A 25,877-nucleotide genomic window follows, 5' to 3' on the forward strand; every position below is an offset into this window, starting at 1 on the left:
TTTATAACCATAAACTTCTCCAACCCATAGTTGATTGTCTTTAGCTTTCTGCCTGCATTATATCTGGCTGAAGTAATAGAAAGCATCATTTGCCAAACCGAAGCACTCAGTAAGTGTTTTAGTTATATGTAGCTTTTTTTCTCTTTTTTTTTTTTTTTTTTTTTTTTTTTTAAGTCATTTGAATTTCTTTTAAATAATAATCTCAGGCACAAATATGAATTTAGGTATTACTTAAATAGTTGCTGTTACATTCCTGATAAATTACTGTCCTGATTTCAGCTAGGACGGGGTTGATTTTTTCTTCATAGTGTCTGTTATGATACTGTTTTGGCTTTTGGAGAAAAATAATGCAAATAACACACTGTTGTTTCAGTTACTGCTGAGCAGTACTGTACAGAGCTAAGGACATTTGTTTCAGCTTCTCATACTGTCCTGCCCACAACAGGGGCTGAGGGTGTACAAGGAGCTGGGAGAGGACAGAACCAGGATGGCAGACCTAAGCTGGACAAAGGGATATTCTGTACCATGTGGCATCATGCGGAAAAGCCATAAAACTGTGGGGAGTTGGCCAGCAGGCAACTGCTGCCCAGAAATTGGCTGGACATTGGCCAGCAGGTGGTGAGAAATTGTGTTGCACATCACTTGTTTTATAAATAGATCTACGTATTACTATTACCTTTTCTATTTTTTATCCTCCTTTTCTGTCTTAGTTTTTATCTCAACTCACGAGTTCTGCTTTGATATTTTTTCCAATCCTCCAATCCTACTGGGGAGGGGGTAGTGAGTGAACGTCTGTGTGGTGCTTAGTTGCCTGCTGAGCTGTTCTTTTCTTGTTGATCCTGAAGTTTAGGTAGACAATGATTATTTAGTATTGTTAAAATGTTACTATACTGGGAGTAGTTCTTATAAAGTAAAACCAGATGATTAAATAAAGGTACTTTTAGGTGTAATTCATCTAAGCACTGGACAGCTTACCACGTGATTTAAAACAAACCGTAATAAGCTCAAGAGCATTAAATACAAAACTGGAAAAATTCTAATAATACCTGAAGACTTGCTTCAGTAGGTTAATGGAAAATCTCTGCTGTATGACTAAACATACTGGCCTATAGTATCGAAGAAGAATCAATGATTAGTCAAAGGCAACGAGAGAAAAAGAGGGTAGAATGAAACTATTAAGGATTCTAGGATCTTACTGACTTCTGAATAAGAGCATAACTTAATCTTTATGTTAGAACTGTGCAAATATATTATTCTCTTTGCTATAAAGACACCTATATTCATTCTTGTGAAATGCAAAACAACATATGGGCAGCCGTATTTAAAGGTATAAATCACACTGTTGATCAAGAAGGGAAAAGATAACTTTTACCATGGGTTTGCAATATGTGCAATGTAAATGTGCATTACATTGTGTTTTCTACAGTCATACCCCTCGCTGATAGAGGAAATCATTCAGACAAACTTTTGAAGTGCATCCCCTCTAGAGCATCCTTGACTTTTCAGTGGGTTTCAAGGTCACTGACTGTGCTTAAATGACTATCTCTAAATCTAATCATCCTAAGGATGAAGCTCTGGTTGCCTCATCTAGTTACAAAAGACTAAGATATTAGTATAAATTCAAAGATTACTGACACTGGGTTTCACTGGATGCATTATGTTAGAAAAGAAAGACAGTTCCACAAGTCTGGTAAATTGGATGCAGGTTACTGGCTTTTCTTTATTGGCAGAAATATGTAGGTTGCTCCCAAAGTAATGCCTTCTATTTGCTTTCATGGAAACTACAATAGACACAAACAGCACAATAATACTACCTGATAGAGTAAAATCTCAGCTATAAAACAACATTTTTCAAGACAAGAACCACCATTATCTATGCATTTTTGCCAGCAATTAATAGGATCCTGAATACCATGCCTGTAAAAATCTGCATGGCCGTCCAGAACGTGGCTTGACTTTCACATAACTGTTGCCACTGCTGAAACAGACTACAACCACCTCACTGTGCTTACATCCACGTTTTGGTCTTCATAAATGTTTGGCAAGTGTTCATGAATATCAATGAATGCGATTCTTTCCACATACAGGAATTCAGTTCCATACATTTGCTTCAGAGGCACTTCAATATCAGACATCTTTTTGTTGACTGCCCCTTGCTGCTATCTGTCACATGGCAACAAAATGTAATGGAATATTGGTGAGAAGGTTCAACCTCTATTGTCATACCACCACCATGTTATGCTGCAGGTCAACATAATAAAATAGGAGGCATCAATTTTGGAGTAACCCTCCTATATTTCTTATTCCCAGTTAGTAAGTTTGAAGACGCTCTGTTTCTTTCCTGACAAGAAAAATACAGGAAACAGGAAAACATTTTTGTTGTTTCAATTCTTCAATTTTATCATTCAAAAATACTACCTTTTATTCTTCTTATTATTATTTCTTGTAAACATCGCAGAGAGATTTGTGCTCTGTTGGAAACTTTCATAATGATTTTCCATTTCTGAAAAATTGTCTTGAGCGGACTTATAAAGCTTGGGAAAAGAAAGATAATAGTAATCATCTTAAACTGCATCGGCACAAACATGGGGCTAGCATGATAGATGTATCTGTTTTCAATTCCCTGTGATAGTGGCTTAGGAAAACTTTTAGCTATTTCTTCAATTGCCAAAAGATTAGGGAAGACTTCATTAAGTACTGGATTTCAGTTCCTCAGGTATAGAAGGTGTCATCAACTCAGCAATATTTGTGCTGATTCAGCTAAATGCACATAGCTAAAAGCAATAATTTTCTTTTAACAGTGTGTTTGGAAGCAACTCTGTTTTAGAAATAGTAGCAAAGTCAGCTGAAAGACTGCAGTCAAATTTAAAATGAAATTAAAATATTAGTTTATTGTAAATTGTTATTTACTGAGGAAAAGCTAGTATTATCCCTTTTCAGGATAATACTAATATACTGCATTTGTTACTGTACTGTAGTCCTTTGGAGTAGTTTTATATTATGTTCTTTGAGTTTTCCTGTGAAAATTTTTAACAGGTTGTTTTTTTTTGTTTGTTTGTTTGTTCGTTTTTTTTTTTTTAAGATCTTCACCTCAGACTCTTTTCCTAGAGGGTCTGATAATTTTCCCAACTCATTATTTCCATTGATGAAAAAAGTCATGCTTTTAAGACACTAAAGAAAAGTTTTCAATGCCCTTGCCACTCAAGAACTTTATAAATATACATATGTCTTTATAAATAGTGAATATATACAAAATTGGATGAATGTTTAACATAAAACAATACTCTGACATGAAGGAAGAGAAAACCTGCATATTTTCTATTTTTCTTCCCTTAGTTCTGTTAACAATGACTCTATCTACTTTCTTTATTACTTTGAGTGAGACAAAGTTCCCTGTCCAGTGTCTTTTTGCTAGCAAGCTGTTCAGTGATAAAGAGTTTTGATTCCTATGTGTACTATTTAAGACACTGTACTTGTAAAAGCAGGAAATACTTGTTTATGTCCTTCCTCCATAAACAAATTGCTAGGCAGATAGGCTCTTAAGAGGGCACACAAGGTATGCTTTTCAGATCCTCAAAGAACACATCTAGATAAGTGAAGAACAACAGATGTCACCTACCTGGACTTGTGCAAACCTTCTGATACTGTCCCACACAGTGTTTTTGTCTCTTCAAGAGAGAGACGAAAGTTTGACATGTGGACCATTTTTTAAATAAGGAAATAGCTGGATGGTAGAAGTCAAGCTGTTGAGGTTGATGGCTCAGTGTCCAGGTAGAGATCAGTGATGATGGTGTCCGTCAGAGGTCTGTACTGGGGTATCATTTAGCAACTTTGTGGGTGGCACAGGCAGTTGGACTGTGTGCAGTCTCAGCATGTTTGCACATGGCACCAAGCTGTATGCTGTAGCTGACACAGTGGAGGGAAGGGATGCCATACACAGGGATCTTGATAGGCTTTAGAGGTGGCCCCCTGCAAGCCTTGTGCAGTTCTACAAGGCCAAATGCAATGTCCTGCTCATCATTCTGGGCAATGCCAAATATGAATACAAGCTGTACAATGAGTTAGTTGAGAGCAGTCCTGCACACAAGGACATGGAGGTATTGGCAGAAGAAACATTTGATATGGACCAGAAATGTGCACTTGCATCCCAGAAAGCCGACCATATTCTGGGCTGTATCAGAAGAATGGTCAGCTGGGCTAGGGAGATAGGTTATCTTGCCCCTCAACTATGAACTGGTGAGACTTCACCTGGAGTACTGCATCCAGATGTGGAATCCTCAGTACAAGAGGGATGTGGACCTGTTAGAGTGTGTCCGGAGGGGGTCACAAAAATGAACCAAAGGATGGAACACCTCTCCTATGAGCACAGGCTGAGTGAGTTGAGACTGTTCAGCATAGAGAAGGCTCCAGAGAAATCTGAGAGCAGATTTTCAGTATCTAAAAGAGGGCAATAAGAAAGTAGGGGACAGACACTTTAGCAGGATCTGTTGTGATAGGACAAGGGGAAATGGTTTTGAATGAAAAGAGTTTGTTCCTATAAGAATTATGAAGCAGTGGAACATGTTGTCTAGAGGAACATGTTGTCTAATGCCCCATCCCTAGAGACGTTTAAGGCCAGTCCGGACAGGGCTCTGAGCAATCTGATCTAGCTGTAGGTGTCTCTGTTCATCACAAGAAAATTGGATTAGATGACTTTTAAAAGTCCCTTCCAATTCAGGCAATTCTATGATTCCATAATATAGATCTCAGTCTATGATATCATAAGTATAAAATGATCTCTGATGTGCATCCTGTCTCCTGAGAGTGATTTTGATAAAAGTAGCAATTTTCCAATGCCAGTATATTTTATACGTCCCAGTCATTTCAGTTTCTGGTCAGATCTGTTCCCTTTCTTCGATATATGAGTTGGTCTATTTGAAATGCTCAAATTAATTTCAGAAAGGGAAACAGAAGCTGTCAGTATAATATGCAGCGAACTAGTGTACTGTCATGGTTTTATGATTGTTTTATCCGTATTTCACATTATATCATCATGTGAAGCACTGGGAGTTAAAGAGTTCATGCTCCAGTTCTGAGGACTGCTGATTTTCTGGGTACCTGATTCTCAGAAGAGAACTACATACCCCAGAGGACTTTGCAATTCTGTTTTCCATTCAGAGGAAAAGATAAACGTGCTCACAAGTCATGAGACTGCTCTCTTTTTGCTGCTTGTCTTGGCACTGCATGCTCCCTAGCCATCTTGCATTCAGCTTTAGAGTAAGGCTGTCAGTTTTGGAGACTTTCTCTCATTTAATTTGATTTATTAGCCTCAATTCCAATTTTATTGTATTATATTGTGTTATCTTATATTCCAATATTTAATAAATATTTAGTATTATATAATAAATGTTTAGTATTTATATTCCATATTTAGTAAGTTAACTTTCTTCCTCAGATCATGCTCATCTCCCATCATCCTACCCTTCCCCTTTTCCCCTTTGCCCCTTTCAAAGAGTGTGAATCCATTTGTACCTCTGCCCCATTAATCACAGAACCAGGCCGAACTGGCCCATAAACTGTTGATCTCCCCCACCATTTTCAGGCTGGTGGGCTTGCGGGCCTGCTGTCACCCTGTCGTGGACACAGATAGATCTAGAGATAACTCCATGACAGTACATTACATATAGTCCCCAATCTACCATCCTTTGCAATAAAACAGTAGGGCTACATAAGGAGAAAAGTCTGGGTGCAATAGTATACAACAAAATGCAACATTTTAATCGGAGATAGTAAAAAATTCTAAAGAAAATATATTTTTTTAGGAGAAATGGAAAATTAAATAAAAAAAAGAAGAAAAAAAGAAGAAAAAAAGAAAAAAAGAAAAAAAAAACATGGTCATAATGTCTTCAAAATGTTTTACATACTGCAAAGTCAAAACTGTTAATTTTCAAATGCATAAATTAATTTATCAAAGGCTGAATTACAGCTCAGACATGAACTCATAATAAGACCTTGAGAGATAATAATCACTCATTATCCTTTAAATAAGCAGCACAGTTCTTTTTAAAACAGTGTTATACATTTTAAAGAATATAATGAACATTTTGTGTTTCATTTTAACATACATACTATCACAACAAAATTCCTTAAACATCAACAGGTACTTTTTTGTTGTTCATACTCCTGTTTGATTTTGTTTTTCCTTGTGGAAACAGCGACTGAGTCTTCTTTTAAACAACATTCATGTAACTTTTCTTTACTTTGAGTAATATTTATTTTAATTCTTTTTAAAATGAAATCCTGAAACTCTTACTTTCAGGATGTGGGAATGTTAAAGTAACTGATATCTGTCATGCATATGAGAGCAGTAAGATTTGTGCATAGGCAGAAATGTGATTTCTTTGAATTAGTTATCCTTGAGTGATGTAAAAATGTGCATCTTTTTTTCCAGTGTATGCACTATCTTTGAGTCCAAGGAGTAAGCATCTCTCAGTGTCTTTTGTCTTCCTGAAAATGTCCTTCATGTTTTTGAAAATAAAGAATTTCAACTGAAACTTCTATTTTCGTTTCAGCATCCTAAGATCAAACTTCCACTGACATAAATAAAGTCAGGATTTTGCTGAACGTCATTAAAGCTTAGTACATTGTTTGATTCAGAAAAGCAAGACAGACCATGCTAGACATCATTGGATTAGACTTTTTTTTACCCAGTTATAGAAGGTATCAATATGTGGTTTTGTGCAGCACATATGACTGCCAAAGTAAACTACGGAATTATTTTTGAAGCATTTAAGCTCTTTACTAAGGCAATGATTTATACTATACCATAGAGAATAATGCAAGGATATTTGTTTCCTTTGATGCACTGTAATTGTAAGAGTATGTAGATGGTCTGTTTCCTTAAGGATACCTGGTAGAGAACCTTTTCCAGAGCAACAAGGGATAATAATAAAGCAGTGATGGGAATCAAGACAGGTCAGTCACATTAATCTATGAGGGCATATGAGAATATTTATTGCACCAGGATTATGTGATTGAGGACTTCTAAGTTGGAAGACAGTGACCACATGTAAACATTGTCAGGATACAGACAGAATATGGGAACGTTGATGCAAGTAAAGTTTTCTGAGGATCCATGGATGAGGTTGATAAAAAGGAAAAGAAGTGGGAACCACAAGAAAAATACTGAGACACAGGCCTGACAAAGCAAAAATGGAAACGATGACTGATAGAATTTCCAGAGACATCACTTCCAGGAAGATCAATCCAGACTTTGCAGCTGATAAGACTGTGAACAAGAAGGGGGCAGGCTGAAAGGTTTTATAAACTGCAGAGCTCTGCAAACCCCATAGTGGGGTGTGTAAGAGGAAAAGGAAACAGGAAGAAGAGAGAGGATAGGTAGAAAATGGTAGAAAAGAGACAGTCACATTTAAAACTTCTGGCCAAGCCCTGAGCCTGATCACCACAGTCTGTCTTATCTGCTTATATTTTAGTCTCATTTTAGCTTGGGCAGAGATCCTGAGTCATAGGGTACTAAGTGTCCTGGGCATGAGCAGCTGGAAGAGGCAGCTGCACTCATTTCTCTTAACACTCCCTTCCTCCCTTAACACTAATACCAGGGCTGCTATTGTATTCGTTTCCTTGATAGAGGAACTCTGCATGACAGAATAAAGTAAAGATATACTGACTCTGTTTTAAATAAATTTAAAGGAAAGGAACCTGGAAGACTGCTTTATCTTAAACTGTCTTCCTTGATTCTTGACAGAGTGATTGACGTCGCAGTCTACTGGAAGGGGATAATGGAGGAAAAATAACCTAGTAATTTGCTAATACTGAAATATGTAAACTGTAAATGAATACTGGGCAAATCCTAAGCCATCTATTCAGTTTCTCTCTTAGTCATCTCTGAGCCTACACACCTGAGTGAGGTGAATTTCGATTACCTGACTGCAAACTGTAGCAGACAAGACTGTGACCCTATGGATCTTGCTCCTCCTAGGGAACAAGGCCCTGGCATACTTTGGCAAACATACATCAAGGCTGGTGACAAGGCAGTTTGACAGCACAAATTGCCTCTTGATATCTGGTGTGTCATCTGAACCCATCAGAAGAATGTACTTCTCAAAATCTACACAAATGCTTCGTAGCTGCCTGTACTTGTTCACCACAGTAAAACAAGCGTAGGAGTGAACACCAACATTGAAACTAAGGAAAATACTTAGTTGACTTCAATTTTTCTTTTTTTGTTCTAATCATTAGCAGATTATAGGCCATATTCTCAGTTCATTTAAACTTTGCGCTTCAATGAAACACGATTTTATATCTTTTAAAATCAGGTCCCAGAATGTATTTAAGTTATACCTGTTGTATCAATGATTTGTAATAGAATTAACCATTTAGTTACTGTCATAAGTAGTAGGAAACTGGTCAATATTAATATATATATGAATGAATGTCATGAAAAAATGAGACCTTTGTATGACTTTTGAGATGAAGCTTGTATTTAAAAAAAAGTGAGTTATCTAGAAGTTAGTAACATTCAACATAAAGACTCCTTGCACAGTAAAGTCTCCTTGAACTACTTAAATATTTATGGTATCAAAGGTAATGGTTCAAATTATGTTCATATTTAAAAGAGAAAAAAACACGTGATTAATTCAATTCTAAAAGATAGAAAGAAGTTAAATATATATTTATAGCTTGTATATAGTTAACTGCATTATTTTGTTTTTTAGGAAGAAATGTACTTTTGGAAAATGGAATTAAGCTCGATTTAGTGCAGATGAGTTTTCTCACTACAAATGAAAAAGGAAAAACTTCAAGAAGTTTTGAAATAAACTTTTTACAGAAATGTTGATTTCCTCTTACTTTCTATCTTTGTCCTCATAAACTAAAAGGAACAAACTAGAATTAATATATGTTTTCATTCACTTATTCTTACTTTGAAAGTTTATATTTTTGATATATCAATATAATTACGTATGAGTTATTAAATATCTTATTATCTGTTTTTATGAAGTTTTAGTGTTTTTTTTCCCCTACTGGCAAAAGCTGTGCAGAGATGGAAAAGTCTATTTATTAACACTGCAAAATGTGCTTACAACTACTTAATGTTCGTCTCTGAATATCTCTTTCTGAGTACAAATGGACATACTCTCAGTTTGCCCTGTGCTGCTTTCCTAGAAAACCATCATCTTGACAGGTTTCAGGACCTGACCATAATTTTAACATCATCAGAGTAGTGTATGAGGAAGAAATTACAATCAGCATTTAATATTACTTACATTCAAATAACTGGTATACACATATACAGCTTCTATTCTGATGGACAAATCTTTAACCACCCACTATGTGATCTCTATGTGTTAGACCATGCACATGTAGATACCAGTGAATCGGACTATCAAAACATCATATGAAAGAAAAAAAAAGAGAAAAGTTAAAGACAAACGTGTTCTTACATGTGAAAATATACATGCAAGAAGTGTTAGTGGATTTGTATTAACTATCCATTCTCAGTGGTTGCAAAGAATGCACCTACTTTGTTAAATCCTTTTTCCCTAGTCCACAAGAAGCCCTTTGAGCAGCATGAAACATCTCTGACAGCAAGATTGTTACAGATGGAAAATACACCAGAGTCTGATGCATGTATTTTGAGCTGTCTGTGAAGAACTGGCTCATCTGTGCAAAGTCAGAAACTGGGTCCCTGCGTTGTCCTGCCATCAGGATTTCCCAGGGCAGTGTGCATTGCTGTCAAACCTCAGACAGTGAGAGTCAGACTCAGAAATCTGGCTCTGTCTCAGACAGCACTGCAGCCAGGCCTCTGACTCATGTTTTTTTCAGCACTGTAGTCTCACTCTACTTTCTCTCACCAACATTTCATATGTCAGGCATATATGTGGTTGGTCTAACATGTGACAGACCAGTAATGACAGATCGCGGAATGGGCAAAAAACATGGCTTGTGAAACTACACAGTAAACTAAATTCACGTTGCAGACTAATTTAGCCATACAATCTTCCCATTTTCTCTTTAAATAGACTCTCAGTCACAAGAAAAAAAGATTTTAAGATATTCAACAAGTAGAAAATAGCTACGCAGAAGAGATGATCATAGAATCACAGAATATCCCAAGTCAGAAGGCACCCACAAGGATCACTGAGACTGTCTCCCAGCTCTACACTGGACCACACAAAAACCAGACTATGTGTCTAAGAGCATTGTCCAAAATCTCCCTGAATTCCAGCAGCATCTCAGAGCCATGCCTATTGCCCAGGGCAGCCTGTTCCACGCCCAACCCCCTCTCGTGTAGAACCTGTCCCTACCCCTATCTGCCCTTCCCCTGACACAGCCCCATGCCCTGTCCTTGATCCCTGTCGCTGTCATACAGAGCAGAGCTCAGCATTGCCCCTCTGCTCCCTGTGAGGAGATACATCTGTCATGAGGCTTACCCTCAGCCTCCTCTTCTTTGGGCCAACATCAAGTCACCTTAGCTGTTCCTCATACATCTTGCCCTCTAGACAGACCCTTCAGTATTTCTGTAGACCTCATCTTCACAGCTCCTCTCGAATAGTTTTATTGTTCTTCTCAAAAACCTGCACACACTGCTTGAAGTGAGGCCACACAGTGGAGACCAGAGCAAGACAACCCCTCCCCTCACTTGTTGGCAGTGCTGGATGTGATGAACCCAGGGTATGGTTGCCCGTTTTGGCTGCCAGGGCACACTGCTGACTTACGTTTGACTTGCCATCAACTAGATCCCCCAGGTCTCTACATAGGACTGTAATTCAGGGGCAAAATTCAGCAGTTGCTCTTGTTAAATTTCATGCAGTTGGCAATTGCTCAGCCCTCTAATTTATCTGCCCAAAAATGAAGTGCTGAGGAACCCCACTAATGACTAGCCACCAGCCTGATATAATCTCATTTGCTATACCCCTTGGGCCTAACCCATCAGACTATTCTTCACCCATCATACCATGCATTTGTCTAGCTCTGTGCTTGACATTTTGTCCAGAACGCTACAGTAAAGAACAGTATCAAAATCTTTGCTGAAGTCCAAAATGATTACATTAACTGGTTTGTCTTGGTCAACTAAATATGAATTCGCTCTAGGCATTTTTTCTGTATTACATAAGCAGCTAGTAAAATGAAAGCTGAGTCTACAAGCATCCTACATTTGTTTAACACTGGCGACCCTATGTATGTTGCACTGCTGAGTCACAACCTGAACTTTCTGCTCAGTTTGGGGCACCTCACTAGAAGAATAATATTCAGTTGCTCAAAAGTCTGCAGAGAAGACTTTTAAGCTGATGAAGGCACTGGAACACAAGACTTGATTGACAAGTTTGTTGGTTTTCAGGATGGAAAAAAAAGAAGCTGAAGGGAGGCCAGTGCTGTGTGAAGAGCAGTTGCTAGTGAAGACTAAAGCAAAAAAGTTGTTGAGTACTTCAGCCTTCTCCTTGTCCATTGTCATCATCTGGTCTGTATTGCTCATTTATGGGAGTACACCTTCTTGGACTTTCCTTTATAGGTACATAAAACTTCCAGGTTTACGTACCTGCAGAAGCCTCCTCCACCTGTTCCCCATGCCTTGAGTAGATCAGGTTGCCTGATAATGTTCTGAATATTGTAAATAAAAAGAATGTTATAAGTTTTTTTTCTCTCTTTTTTTTTTTTCCAGAAATTTTGAAGGACTTCCATTAATTCTTTTTCACAAGTGAACATTAAGTTTTTAACAATCTGTGCTGATACAGAAAACAGAAGCCTAATATGAGAGCTTTTTTCCTCATCTCACTTCTAGTAAGGATTAGAATCTGTACATGTAAAGATTTTGTCCGGCAGAAAGATATTAAGATGTATGTATTTATTAACCACTGTCATGAATTGCTAAATTTTCATTGAACTCTTTAGCCATAACAATTTCTAAAAACAATCATTTGATTTTATGGAGCTGAAAGAATAATTCCAAAAGAATCTGTGTCAAAACAAATTTAAACATTCTTATGCTTGTCTGAAAGTAAAACTAGAAACAACATCTGCTCTTGAGTTCAAAACTGTACAAGAATTGTTTACAAACTGTTATTATGAAATCTGTGAATATATACTATTAATCATGCAGTTTCATTTTTTTAGTGGACAGTAATTAGCCCCCGCTTTCTTCATGCACAAAAGGTAAAATTGAATTTGCCTTGAAAACATAAATATTATGGAGACGTGAAACATAACAGATCATAGAATGGATATAAACCTAGCAATCATCCACAGTAGTGTGTGTTTAGGAAATATTTCATTGAAATATTAGAGCATACAGAATATAATTTATCTCTTTGCAGAGATTACTGAAAAAGAAGTTTTTAAAGATTTAGGAATTCCTTTAAGAGAAACATTATACCTGTACTGTGTTATACTAAGACCACTAGTGGAAAGTCGCTACCGAAATAGATGATAGGCATAAAAACAATGAAGAATATTTCGGAAAGATGTTGGAAATAAACAAGAACAGTAAACAAGCAAAAATTAACAACAACAAACCCTTTTCTATCTTCTTGATACTTTTTTTTTACAAGGTGAAAAATTTACAATGTAATGCTACAGTAATAGAAGTTGTGAGCATTTGTGCAAACCATAGGAAATCTGAGATAAAAGCAGGTGATTATGATGAAATGATGACTGTTCTGAAATTACTGTAAATGCACAAATACTGGCTATTTAGCAAATTATTTATTTTTTGAAGCATTGTGATTTAAGACTATGTTGGAATTTTCATACAGAGGCATATTGGTTTTATTTATATGTTTTCCTGTTGTCATAGAATTTGTAACAAATGTAGCCAGTTCAGTGGCATAGATTAAATTTCTGGTGAGCTTATGGAACAGGATAGGAGATAAAAATTGTTGTGGTTGTCTTTAGAGTCACTTGTGAGCAAAAAAAATCCAGTATGCTTTTTTGAAGCTTTGTGACCCAAACTTCAGTACTGTAAATTAACAGTCACTACAACACGAACTCAAGAATTCGAAGTAATAAAATAAAAATAAAATTGAATCACACTCTCTGTAGGTTGTTTCTTTTTTCAAATTTTTCAAAGTAACAAATGTTTTTCTGACCAATGTAGTAGCATTTTCTGTAAATATTACTTCTAAATTCTTCAGGTAATGAGATGAAATACATTTCATGGTCTCAGAGAAGAATGTTCAGAAACAAAGAGTGAGAAGAAATATAAGGAGAATTTTATGTCAATTCACTGTACAATTATTTTTACTAAGATTTAATTATATAATTCAAAATAAATCTGGTAGTACAAGAATCATCTTTTGTGGTTACTTTAAAATATATATACCTTTGTTTTCATGGAATTTAACAAAATTACTGTTCTTAATATCTGTGCTATAGGCATTTAATGAAGTATTCAGATACATTTTTTGTTATATAAAGTGTTCTACAAAGCTTCTCTTGGGAAACATAATCAGGCAAATACAATTTAGGTGCCATTTCTGTTTATGAAGCATAATGAAAAAAAAACAGGCTATCTCAGCAGTCAATTGCCCTTCTTCATCTTTTACACTGTAATTCTTATAGTAATTGGCTCTCATAACATACAACTAGTAAGAATTTATTGGAGATTTTCAAATTTTTTTTTTTCTGTTAAATATATTCTGTACTTTCAGAAGTATCTAAGTGAAAAAAAGTGTTTATTTTCTTTATGTCAGTCTTTCTATCTGTGTTTCTCTAAACACACACACATATACACGTGTATGTATGCATATACAGATATATATTTATGCAGTGGATATCCATCTAAATATAACATTTAAGATTTTATTTCATGTATCATAATGCCATATTCAAAGAAAATGTGTATATGGGTACACTGTTCCTGTAAAAATAAAATTGATATAGTGTATTAAACAACAACAAAAAGTATTTATACTATGATGTTTATGATCTGTAATCCACTGTCTGTAATGAGAGGAGATTCATGAATGAGTAATAATAATAATAATAATAATAATATAATGACAAAGCAGTTCAAATATTATAATCATTTTAATAATGCAATGTTATGTATAAATCTCAATAATTTTAATATTTCATTATACGTTCATATTATAAACAATCAAATTTATAATAGCATTTTTTGTATGTATGATTTACAGGAAAGGAACTTCAAAAATGCTTTAGAAATCTAGCTTCATATTACATTACAGTTATGTACAGTTTATAGACTTCATCACTTTGGGTAGGAACTTCTACTTTTACAATATGGTATTGTTGCGATATGATATGGTTGTGGAGTCTTCTATTCTGGAGATGCTCAAGACCTGCCTGGATGCCTACCTGTGCAGCCTGCTCTAGGGTTCTGGTTTTGTGGGCAGATTGGACTCAATGATCTCAGGAAGTCTCTTCCAACCCCTACAATTCTGTGATTCCTTATTATAACACAAATCCAGGAGTACGTAGTTTATAAAGAAATAATTCTGAAAATGCAGGAAGGAGTGTTCATAGATGTGATTTTGTACAGCAGTAGCATATTTCAGAATATTTGACATTCAGAACATCTTTCAGTTGGTTGAAATTTGTCCTACACAGATTTATTTTTATTTTAACTTCATTCTTTCTTGCAGAAACACTACACCATCTATATTAACAATATAGCTCCTATTATCAGCACCCTCTGATTCTTAAAACTATTCTTGCTGAAGTGGCATAAGACCTAAAAATCATAAGAAATATTAGGAACTGGATGCAAATTGGGAACTAGAATAAAAAAGTAAATTGATCAGGAAACATCTACATTGCATACAAGTTTCTCAAGCCAGATTGCAGTATTGCTTTAGAGACTTTGAGCCTTATTCATTGTGGCAGAGCATTTTGCAATATGCAGCTTTCACTAAAACTGTAGGAAAAAAATCTTGCCCTTGAAAAATAGAGTTATATCAATGTGATGTTTAAGTATTAAATTATTTCCATTCGCTGTTTGATTGCATTGCTCTTTGTTGCATTGATCTGATTGCCAAATGTGTGTTTAAAGTATGCTGTTCCTGTGCAATTATTTCATGGCATGGGTTTGTGTGAGTAGCTTTAAAAAAGTGATCAAAAATATCATGTTAAAATGTAGTTTTCAGTAAAATCTACTTTTTCAGTCAAATATATGTTTTTGACATGCCTTTCCCTAGTTTGTTACTTTAAAGATCTACTCATGAACATAGGTTTTGATCTTTGAGCCTAAAAAGTAGTGGCTGCTATCATTTCCTTTTGATTTCACTGGATTTTTAATTCATCTGAACAGATGAACAAGTGTTGATTTCTTTGATTAAATTACGTATATTGGATGGTACAAATGACTTCCAACTGAATAAGGCTAACTGCCAGAAAACATTTGGGAAAAAAAAAGAAAAACCTGAAGGTTCAGAATGTCCTATGAAATGCTGAGATCATTATCACTGTTATAATGAAAAAAATATATATGCATATTTTTCCTTTTTTTTTTTTTTTGTATAAATCTTACACAAAGTAAAAACTAGCACAACTCAATGAATGACTTCATTCTATTGCTGAAATTATAAGCTTGTTTTCTAAGAGCATCTTGAAAAAAAAGGCTGAGGGTTCCAGGAGAGTAAAGTAGGGACAAAACACCTTGCAAGGAAAGGATATGAAGACCAGAAAAAAATCCTTCCTTAACAATCCTACTAATCTTCCCCGTCTCAGGGGAAATTATTTCACATTCTAATGTTTTTATATGTCTGTAATACTTAAAGCACATGAGGAACTTCCAATTGTTTCTCACCTTTTTCTTTCTTTTAAGAAACTAATATCAACTTGACAGAGAAAATTACTTTGCTACAATAGGTTCGTACCACGATAATTTTGTAACATCGTTAGGACACCAAAACAAAACAAAACAAAATAAAACAAAACCTTATACTATTATTCTTCATTATGATAATGAAATGAAACAACAGATCACCTACAACTAAAATTTTTACTTATTAGCAAAAAATTTTACTTTAGTGAGGAAGAATATTTTACAGAATATTCTTTTTGCTTGATTAGAGACTGCAATCAAAACCAAGGTATCATTCACTTCCAGTTCTAGAAGAACATTTAATATTTGATGTCAAGAACTCAAAAGATTGGAAATTTAATTTCTTCATACATTAATATCAATAATTTTATTTCATGACAACATTTTTTCTATCAAATCTCTGAAATGCTCAATGCAGGATACCTGCATGAATGAGCAAGGAGGCAAGGAGCTCATAGTTAAATTTGTGTGGAAGAAAAAAGTTCATGAAATGTGGAAAAAAGTCCTCTCCACTTGGGACAAACATAGGAATATGGTCAGGGCCTGCAAGGATGCAAGAAGGAAGGCTGAGGCTGACTTGCAATTAAATCTGGCAAAAGAAGTCAAGGATAACAAGGAAGGCTTTGTGGGTGCCCTGGTAACAGGGAACTCTGAGAAGGCAGAGATACTGAATGCTTTCTTTGCTTCAGTATTTACTACTAAGACTGCTCCTCAGGAATACCAGGCCCTAGAGGTAAGAGAGAGAGTTTGAGCATGGAAGTCTTCCTCTTGGTTGGTGACCTGACCAAAGAGCATTTATCTATAATCTACACCACATACACCCATGTGTTCTGGGGAAACTGGCAGAAGTGATTTCTATCATGTTTGTAAGGTCTTGGAGAATCGGAGAGGTCCTTGAAGGTGGGAGGATAACCAATATCATATCAATCTAGAAAAAGGGCAAGAAGCATGATGTGGACAACTACAGACTAGTCAGCTTCACATCTATGTGTGGAAAGGTGGTGGAACAACTTGCTCCGGATACCATCTCCAAGCATTAGGAAGAAAGTTATCAGGAATAGTCAACATTGATTCTCCAAGGAAAAATCATTCTCCTGGCAGCCTTCCATGATGTCATCACTGGCTGGGTAGGTGAAGGGAGAGCAGTGGATTCTGTCTACTTTGACTTCAGCAAGGTTTTTGACAATGTCTCCCATAACATCCTTCTAAAAAAGATCAGAAAACATGGGATAAACGTCTGGGCAGTGAGACATGTTGAGAACTAGAGGATTGGCAGAGCTCAGAGGGTTGTCACCAGTGGCACATGGTCTAAATGGAATCCTGTAATTAGTGGTGTTCCTCAGCGGTTTGTGCTGCGTCTGGGCTTGTTCAAAATCTTCACCAATGACCTGGATGAAGGGATAGAGTCTACCCTCAAATCTGCAAATAATACAAAATTGCAAGGAGTGGCTGACAAAATGGAATGCTGTGCTGCCATTCAACAAGGCTTGAACAGGGTAGAGAGTTGAGGAGAGAGGAACCTGATGAGTTTCAACAAAAGCAAATATAGAGTCTTGCACCTGGGGACAAAAAATTGTGTGTATCAGCACAGGTTAGGGGCTGACACCTGAAGAGAAGGACCTGGGTGTCCTAGTGGACAACAGGTTGGCCATGAGCCAGCAGTGTTCCCTTGTGGGAAAGAAGAAAGAAAGCCAATTGTACCCTGGGTTGCATTTAAAAGAGCATTGCCAGCAGGTCAAAGGTGACAATTGACTTCCTCTACTGCATGCTGGTGAAGCCACATCTGGAATACTGTTCAGTTCTGAGCTCCCAAGTTTAAAAAAGACAGGGATCTCCTGAAAAGAGTCCAATAAAGGGCCACAAAGAGCCTAGAGCATCTCCTGTACAATGAAAGGCTGAGGTACTGGGACTGTTCAGCCTCAAGTATGGGAGTCCAGTCGATGGGGACAAACACTGTTTGGTAATGAGCAACAGTAGAATAAGGGGCAAGACACAGAAAGTAAAACACAGCAAGTTCCATACTAACATAAGGAAGATCTTTTTCACTGTTCATGCAACAAAGCACTGAAACAAGCTACCCAGAGAGGTTGTGGAGTCTCTTTTCTATGGAGAATTAAAGACATGCCCAGATGCCTTCCTGTGTGACCTGTTGTAGGGAACCTGTTTACATTGAGGTTGACTCAATGATCTCTAAAGGTCCCTCTCAAACTCTGAAATTCTGTGATTCTACAAAGTACATAATTCCATTCCTTACTTACTCCCTGTTTCAATTAAGTAATAAAATGAATAGGGCAAGCACAGCATAGTTGAAGTTGGTAGGGAGCTCTTGAGATCATCTAGTCTGTCTGCCCTGCTCAGAGTGTGATCTGCTACAGACTTCAGTCTCTCTAAGCAACTTGTTCTAATGTTTGACCACCCTTGTTAAAAAGTATTTTCCTGTATTTGCTGCTGGAATTTCCTTTGTTTTAGTTGGTACTCATTATACATTTTCATGTTAGTGGGCACCACTGAGAAGAGCCTGTCTCCCCCTTCTTCATTCATTTCTATCAGGTACTTACATAGATTAGAAAGATCCCCCCGAAAAATTTCATGTTCTCCAGGCTAAAGAGTGTCAGTTCTCTCAGGCTCTTCTCACGTGGAAGATGTTCCATTTCCTTGATAATCCTAGTAGCCCTTTGTTGAACTTTCTCTAGTATGTCCTTATCAAATTACAAATTATAAAAGTTATTTTATATTAGACATATATATATGTCTACATATTCTCTGTTTATGACCCCGAGTTTCTTCTCACATGGTAAAATCAATTTCAACCTGTGATTTATTACCATTTGGGAGAGCAAGATCAATGTTTGAATTATTTATGAAACTACAAGGAAACACTGCTAAGTATTTTGTTCTCAGATACACATTTCACTCTCTTTAGTATGAATCCTTGAATTTTGTTTACTTTTGTTATTTAAAATAATGACAACATCAAGTACATGTTTACCAGAGGGGATCACTACAGTTTATTATATAAATATATACATGTACAGGGATGGAATCTATATCACTTCCATTTTCTATGCTACTCAGAGTGAAAGGCCACACACCTTAGCAGACAAAGAGAGAATTCATTTCACCTAACATCTGTTGCCTACAATGTAGATGTGAGTTGTCTAAGTGACTACTGTAGATGGTGGAGATCTAATCGATAGAGTAAATGAGACAGAAGCTGCTATTTATCCGAACCAAAGTAAGTATCTTCATGGGGCTGAGATGACTCACTCCCTAAAACTCTATTAACTCTATTGATTAGTTCTCCACAAAACGCAGTAGGAGTACAATGTATCTCTGGCCAACTACATCAGAATAGGTGTATATGTGGTTGCCTACATTATAGATTATTCTGATCCAAAAGGATATATGAATATTTTTCAAGTAAAAAAGCTCTAAATTAGTAGGTTTCATGTTGGAAGATGTACATTTCTAATTTTTTTTTACTCTGAATATGTTTTATATGGATACACATATACCCACAAATTTCTATATAAGCATATATATAAATATATATATTATACATCTATATATAAATTTTATGTACATACACACTATGAATACATACACATATATATGTCTATATATGATATATAAGACATGGAAACATACATTATATATATGTGCGTACACACACAGAAATATATAATATTTATCTCAGTAGAAAGGCAGAAAATGCATAAACAAACTGCAAGGAAAAAAAATCCATCATTTAAAAGGATGAATTAGAATGATACAGAAAAAAATAATGAGAAAGGAACTAAGCATCAGTAAGAATACTAACTAAACTTCAATTTGTTTTCAGATAAATATATATTTTTAAAAGTATTAAGGAAGTGAATCCTTATATTTAGCCATTTTCTTTGCTATCTACATAATTTAATTCCCATTTTTTGATGACTCATACTGCCCATCATCCTATTTCATTATGAATTCATATTGATGTTTAATTCTCTTTGGCAAGATGATGATTTCTGAATACAATCCAGGTTTACAGTATCTGTTTCTGTGTATGACAACTTTGTATGATTATGTGCCTGACCTGACGATTTTTGTAAGTCAAATTCCACACAAAAACTGTGCCTTCCTATTTACTTCACAGAAATAAAAACATCTTGAACCAGATGAAGTAATGAAGTTGTGGCTATCATGTGAAGTTTTCATGGTACATATTACGAGTTCAAGCTCTACTGGCATATGAGCATGAAGAACAGGAAAAAAGAGAGTTACTCCTGAAGGCTGTTTCGCTTCTCAGTTTTCTCTCTCTCAGTGTCATACTCTCCATCCACAATTTTTTGTTTAAAATGTAATAAATATTGGACTGGCAATATTTAATTCACTAGTCTATTTCAGAGGGAAAGGGAATGGCAAAAGCAGCCATTTAATTCATACAGAGTAGAAATTCTGTTATGACCTCAACTATCACAACAATCCAGGTCATTCAGTACCCTGATATGAAATGGAATATGCAGAGCTTGCACCACTTATATGCACCTGGTTTGCTCTGTCAAAAAGCAGCTTAGAATCATGACCTGCACTTAGCTATTAGCCTGCACTTAAGTGCATTTAACATATTGTCTTCTTGGCAGTACAGAGAGAGATCATATCATAAATGAATACAGCGTTCACATTTCAAAACTTTAAATAGCATGCATTAGAAATGTATTTATGATATTAAAGAAAAACATCAGTAGTGCAAGGAAAAAACCCTATTGCTAGTGTTTAAGATGACACCATTTGATCATATTCATATTATGAGTTAATTTGTAAATTGTTTTAGACACTAATTAAAAATCACTCTCCTCAAATAGTATTATTTAAAAGCCATGATTACCTTTCTATAAGAAAATCATCTGGATTTCTCTCCGCAAAGCATCACTGTCTAGAATGAGACTGTAATTTTTTCCAAGTTCCAAAATAAAGCATCTTTTATTGCACAAAATCTGAGGCTCTCCTATAGCTTTGTGGATGGATTTCAGTATACATTCAGAAGACACATATGCTGTATATTGCAAATCTTTTTAAATCTCCATCCTTTGAGACAAAATGTAAGTGGAAATAATATTAAATATAAGTGCTAAAAGAATGCTGGTAATGAAGTATGTTTGTATTGTAGTTCAAAAAATAAAAATAAAAAGGAGAAGCAAAATGTTGCTAAATAAACAGTGCATATGTAGAGGGAAAGTGAAACAGGGAAAGTGAAATATACATCTAATTTTCCATGGCAATGCTAATGTGGTGGCGGTTCCTAACTCCCACCCAAAACTTGTGAAATTCAGCAATTGCTTTCTCATGAAAAAGAAAATGAACAGAAACATTAATGCAAAGAAGGCTGTTATAATTATAGACTTCATTATCACCCAAACATAACAAAGTGTAGGAACGGAAACCCAAGAAATTTACAGCATCCTGAATGTGTAAGTCTTAGTAGTGCTTACTGTTCAATTATTTCACATGATCTGGATGAAATGCCTCAGGCACAGTTCAGAATCATGACAGTGAAGTTGTCACACAGGAACAATTCAAATTGCTGGGCATCACAATCAGATTTCATCACAGGTCTTAGGACAAGGGTATTATTACTACTCATAACCTCATGTTGCCAATAAAGGCTAGAAAAAGAAACAATGCTTCTAATGAGTTGAGATGGTTCAATATATTATACCCAATCTGCTCATCAGAGCTAGTGAGATGGAAATAAATGCTTTTCTAGATGTAGGAACCATGCTATATCACTTCTGAAATAATAATAATGTCACTAGAAATCCTATGTATCTATTACTGAGCCAATTCCTACTGTTTCACTATTCCAAAATGTTAGTAAACTTACTGGAATATTAATCAGCTGTCTGAGCATGGGTTTCCAGAAAACAAAAATGCCTTGGATAGCATTGTCTTGATTTATGTCCAGCCACATCCTGAGACCTGATTCATTTAGTCTGCTGGACAAGTAATGTCTTGCTGGTGCAATACATTAAAAGAAAACAAACAAATCAGACTTTCTTCTTCCACAATTCAAAGTGGAATTTATTCCATTAGCAAAAGAAAGTCTCCTCCTTACCTTTCCTACATTTTACAGAGTGAATGGCTATTCACAGAACTTTCTGATTTGTCCTTCAGGAAAGCTCTTCTGAAGCAAATCTAGAAACATGATAGAATTCAGTGATATTCTACAAATTATACACCTATAATGCTTAAAACTGGAATTAAAAATCAGATGAGAAAGATTAAGATGTTTGTAAACAAAAAATATTAAATATATAATCAGCTGAGTATTTGTTTTCTGCAGGTGTCATATCCTGCCTGTAAAGAGAGGGAAGGGTGACCAGATTTGCAAATCTCCTTAGTTAGTTTAAGGTAAAATGCCATTCAAGGTCCAAACACAATCATCACTTTTAATGTGAAACTCTGTATTACAATTAGCTTAAAAGCATTGACACTCTTAAAACTATATTTATTTAAGCTGTGCATCTAAAATGGGCAACATTATGAGAAGTCAAAATAATCCTTACCTTACTTAATAACTTTATGAGGAAAGAAAGAAAGAAAAGGTTGGGGAACAGATTACCAAGTAGTGATGGGGAGTGATATCAGAGTCATGTTTGCATATTGTCTTGTAGTGGAGGATGGTAATAGGAAACATATTGAGAGAGGGTGTTGTCTTGTATATACCAGGTATATATGCAAAACATTGATTTTGAAGGAAGCATGCAGAGGATCTTTTCCAAGAATGTTTCTAAATAAAAAATATTTCATTCTTGTTTCCATCACAATCAGTTATTATTTTCTAAATCAGGAGGAATGTGTTCTCTGCTAGAAGTGTTGGTACATTTTATTTGGAAAAAAGAAATTCATGCTTCTATGATTCTAAATTGACTGTATCAAAAGTAGAAACGTGACAATACAAGCATATTTTCAAATACCAATAATGCATTTTGTTCTTTCGTGATACATTCTCAGTGTTCTGTTGATCAAGTGAAACAGCAAAGCAAAGAGCCTTGCTATTTTGTCACAACAGACTTTGGTTGTGGTGGCCAAGTTATACAGTATTTCTGTAGATGAAATCTACACAAGCAGCACAAATACTCCCTGAGTAATATTCATGACTAGAATTCTGATGGTTCCATAGAAATTGTAAAAAAAATGCCATGGCAAGCTGTGGCAGGACAAAGCAGAGCGACAGAGCAGGAATGCATGTCATCTGTCATTGAAATATTTATGAATGCAATTTACGTACTAGTTTCAAATTAGGAAATACAGAACAGTAAAATAGTAATATAATGAAATATGTGTTCGTTCTTCCTTAATCCAGCATTGTGTGCTATTCCCAGTGTGTATATCTGAAAGGAAATCTCATAGTAGGATTTCTGACTTCCATGCATAGAATTTTTAGTGTGTACCCTTAGAGATTCCCCAAGAATTCATAAGTATGCACTGGAAAAAATTTGTTCCAGTTATGAATGAAAGGCAGATTTCTTTGATAGTTCTCCATTTTTAATTTCCCTCTCCAGAAATAGGCACATGGTCAGTATTTGGCAGGACTATGGAACAACATTCTAAGTTGATAATTTGTTCTGAAGCAGTACCAATAACTGATAATGGAGATTCTTTATAGAATAACTGAAACAAATGAATGTGTTTAAAAAAAATCTTAATAAGAGGAAACATGATAAAGAGTAACTCACAAAACACACCAACCAACAAAAAACATATTTGTCAAACATCATTATTTCCCATTGGAAAATGGGAATATAAAATTTCAGTTGAACAAACACTACACTTTTTATTATGCCTACTGCATCTCCTATAGTTTGAGTTATGAAAAATATGAAAGGATTTTTGTAATAGTTCTAGATTATTTTTAACAATCTAGGCATTGAAAAATACTTAGAAATGTAAAATCACATACAATAATGATATTTGCTGGGCAGAATAGACAATAAACCAGTTTGTTTCTAGATAGCTATGCTACTTCTTTGTTGGACCCTGCATTTCAGCCACAACAACCTCAAGTAACATTGCAGGCTTGGGGAAGGGTGCTGGACGACTGTGTGGAAGCAAATGGACCTGCTGGTGTTAGTTGATGCTCAGCTAAATATGAGCCAGCAGTGTGCCCAGGTGGTCAGGAATGCCAATAGCATCCTGGCCTGTATCAGAAATACCCACCAGCAGCAGAGAAGTGATCATTCTTCTGCAGTCAGCACTGGTGAGGCCACATCTTGAGTACTGTGTTCAATACAGGCCCCTCAGTACAAGAAATATATCTAGGTGCAATGAAGGGCAATGAAGCTGGTGAGGGGTCTGGATCACATGTCCTTGAGGACTGGATGAGGGAACTAGGATTGTTTTCTCTGGAGAAAGAGAGACTCAGGATACCTTAACGCTCTCTAAAACTACCTGAAGAGAGGTTGTGGCAAGGTGGGAGTTGGCCGGTGAAGTCACTGTCCCTAGAGGCAATCAAGAAGCATTTAGATGTGGTACTAAAGGGACATGGTTTAGTGGGGAAATATTGGTGGTCAGCAGACAGTTGTACTGGATGATTTTGGAAATCTTTTCCAACCTTGATAATTTCATGATTCTATGATCCTATAGTATTTGCAGATTTCAAAAATGATTGATTTTATCATCCTGCAGGCACATACTCAAAGATAACATGTGGAATGATTGCAGCAGTTGCACCATAAGATCAAAGTATTTTTGTCACATAAAAAATAAAGTGATAACACTGCTTAGCTAGCAACAAAATAAAGGCACTATCCATTTCTTATCTGAAAGAGGAAAACAGCATCAGCATTATTGTGAATGGCTTTTGGAATCCTCTGGCAGCACATCACATACATGAAGTTGTATGTGCCTTGAAAAGAAAGAAATATGAACAGGTTTTCAATAAATTTCAAAATAATATTTATTTATTAACTTCATAAGCAGCATATGATGATGTTTATGATCAGATAGCATAGGTTTCTTTGTAACCCCTGAACTTGGTTAACAGCAACATATATCTGGAGCTATGTCTTTTCATTTGAGAAGACAAGCTGAAATATGACAAACTAAATGCACTGTTTAATATTATACTTGCAATAAATAAATAAATAAAGCAGCCCTAGCAACAGCTGTTTAGATCTGTATATAAAGGTTGCTAATAGAAATTCCTTCAAACATTTATTCATGGCTTTAAAATTCATAATAGTATTATTTCAGAAGCTGCAAAAATGGAAAAGTGAGAAAAACGATATAAAAAAATTCCCAGGGCAAAGACAGAAAGTGAATTATTTATTTTTTTACGAACAAAGCATTCTAAATATAAATAAAGTTGTTTTCTTTTTCCTTTCTCTAGAATATTTTTAGACCTGAATGTAAATCTGAAAGAATTAATATTACTATAGCAACCAAGAACCAGACCTGAATATATACTCCACAGAGAATAGTAATTTTTATCTTAGTGAATAAAAATCAACTGCATCTAAACTGGATTATAAAGTGGAATACAGAGATCGTAGACACAGGAAATCATTTTTTTTTCTGAATATGTTCAGATGTTTGAACTAGTTATCAAACCATCTTTTATGATCTTTAGAGATAAATAGTCTTTTCTAAAATATGAATAGGTATATAGTACTATTATAATATGTCTTGAAGGGAATGTATAAACAGGAGGGGGAATGACTGTTTACATGGGTTGATAGTGTTAGAACAAGGGGGAATGGTTGTTAACAAGGACAGGGGAGATTTAGATTAGATATTAGGAAGTTTTTCACTCAGAGGGTGGTGACACACTGGAACAGATTTCCCAAGGAGGTTGTGGATGCCCCATCCCTGAAGGCATTCAAAGCCAAGCTGAATGTGCCTCTGGTCAGACTGGTCTAGTGGCTGGCAATCCTGCCTGTAGCATGGGGTAGAAACTAGATGACTTTTGAGGTCCTTTTCAACCCAGGCCATCCTATGATTCTAGGAATAGTAATTCAAATAGATCAACTGAGTTGTACTCTAAAAATACCTTATTTTTCCTGAGTTTCTGTGAAGGCAAGTGAGAGTGGTTAGGCATGGAGATATCTACATG

Source organism: Lagopus muta, chromosome 3, assembly GCF_023343835.1.
Source record: "Lagopus muta isolate bLagMut1 chromosome 3, bLagMut1 primary, whole genome shotgun sequence".
NCBI lineage: Eukaryota > Metazoa > Chordata > Aves > Galliformes > Phasianidae > Lagopus > Lagopus muta.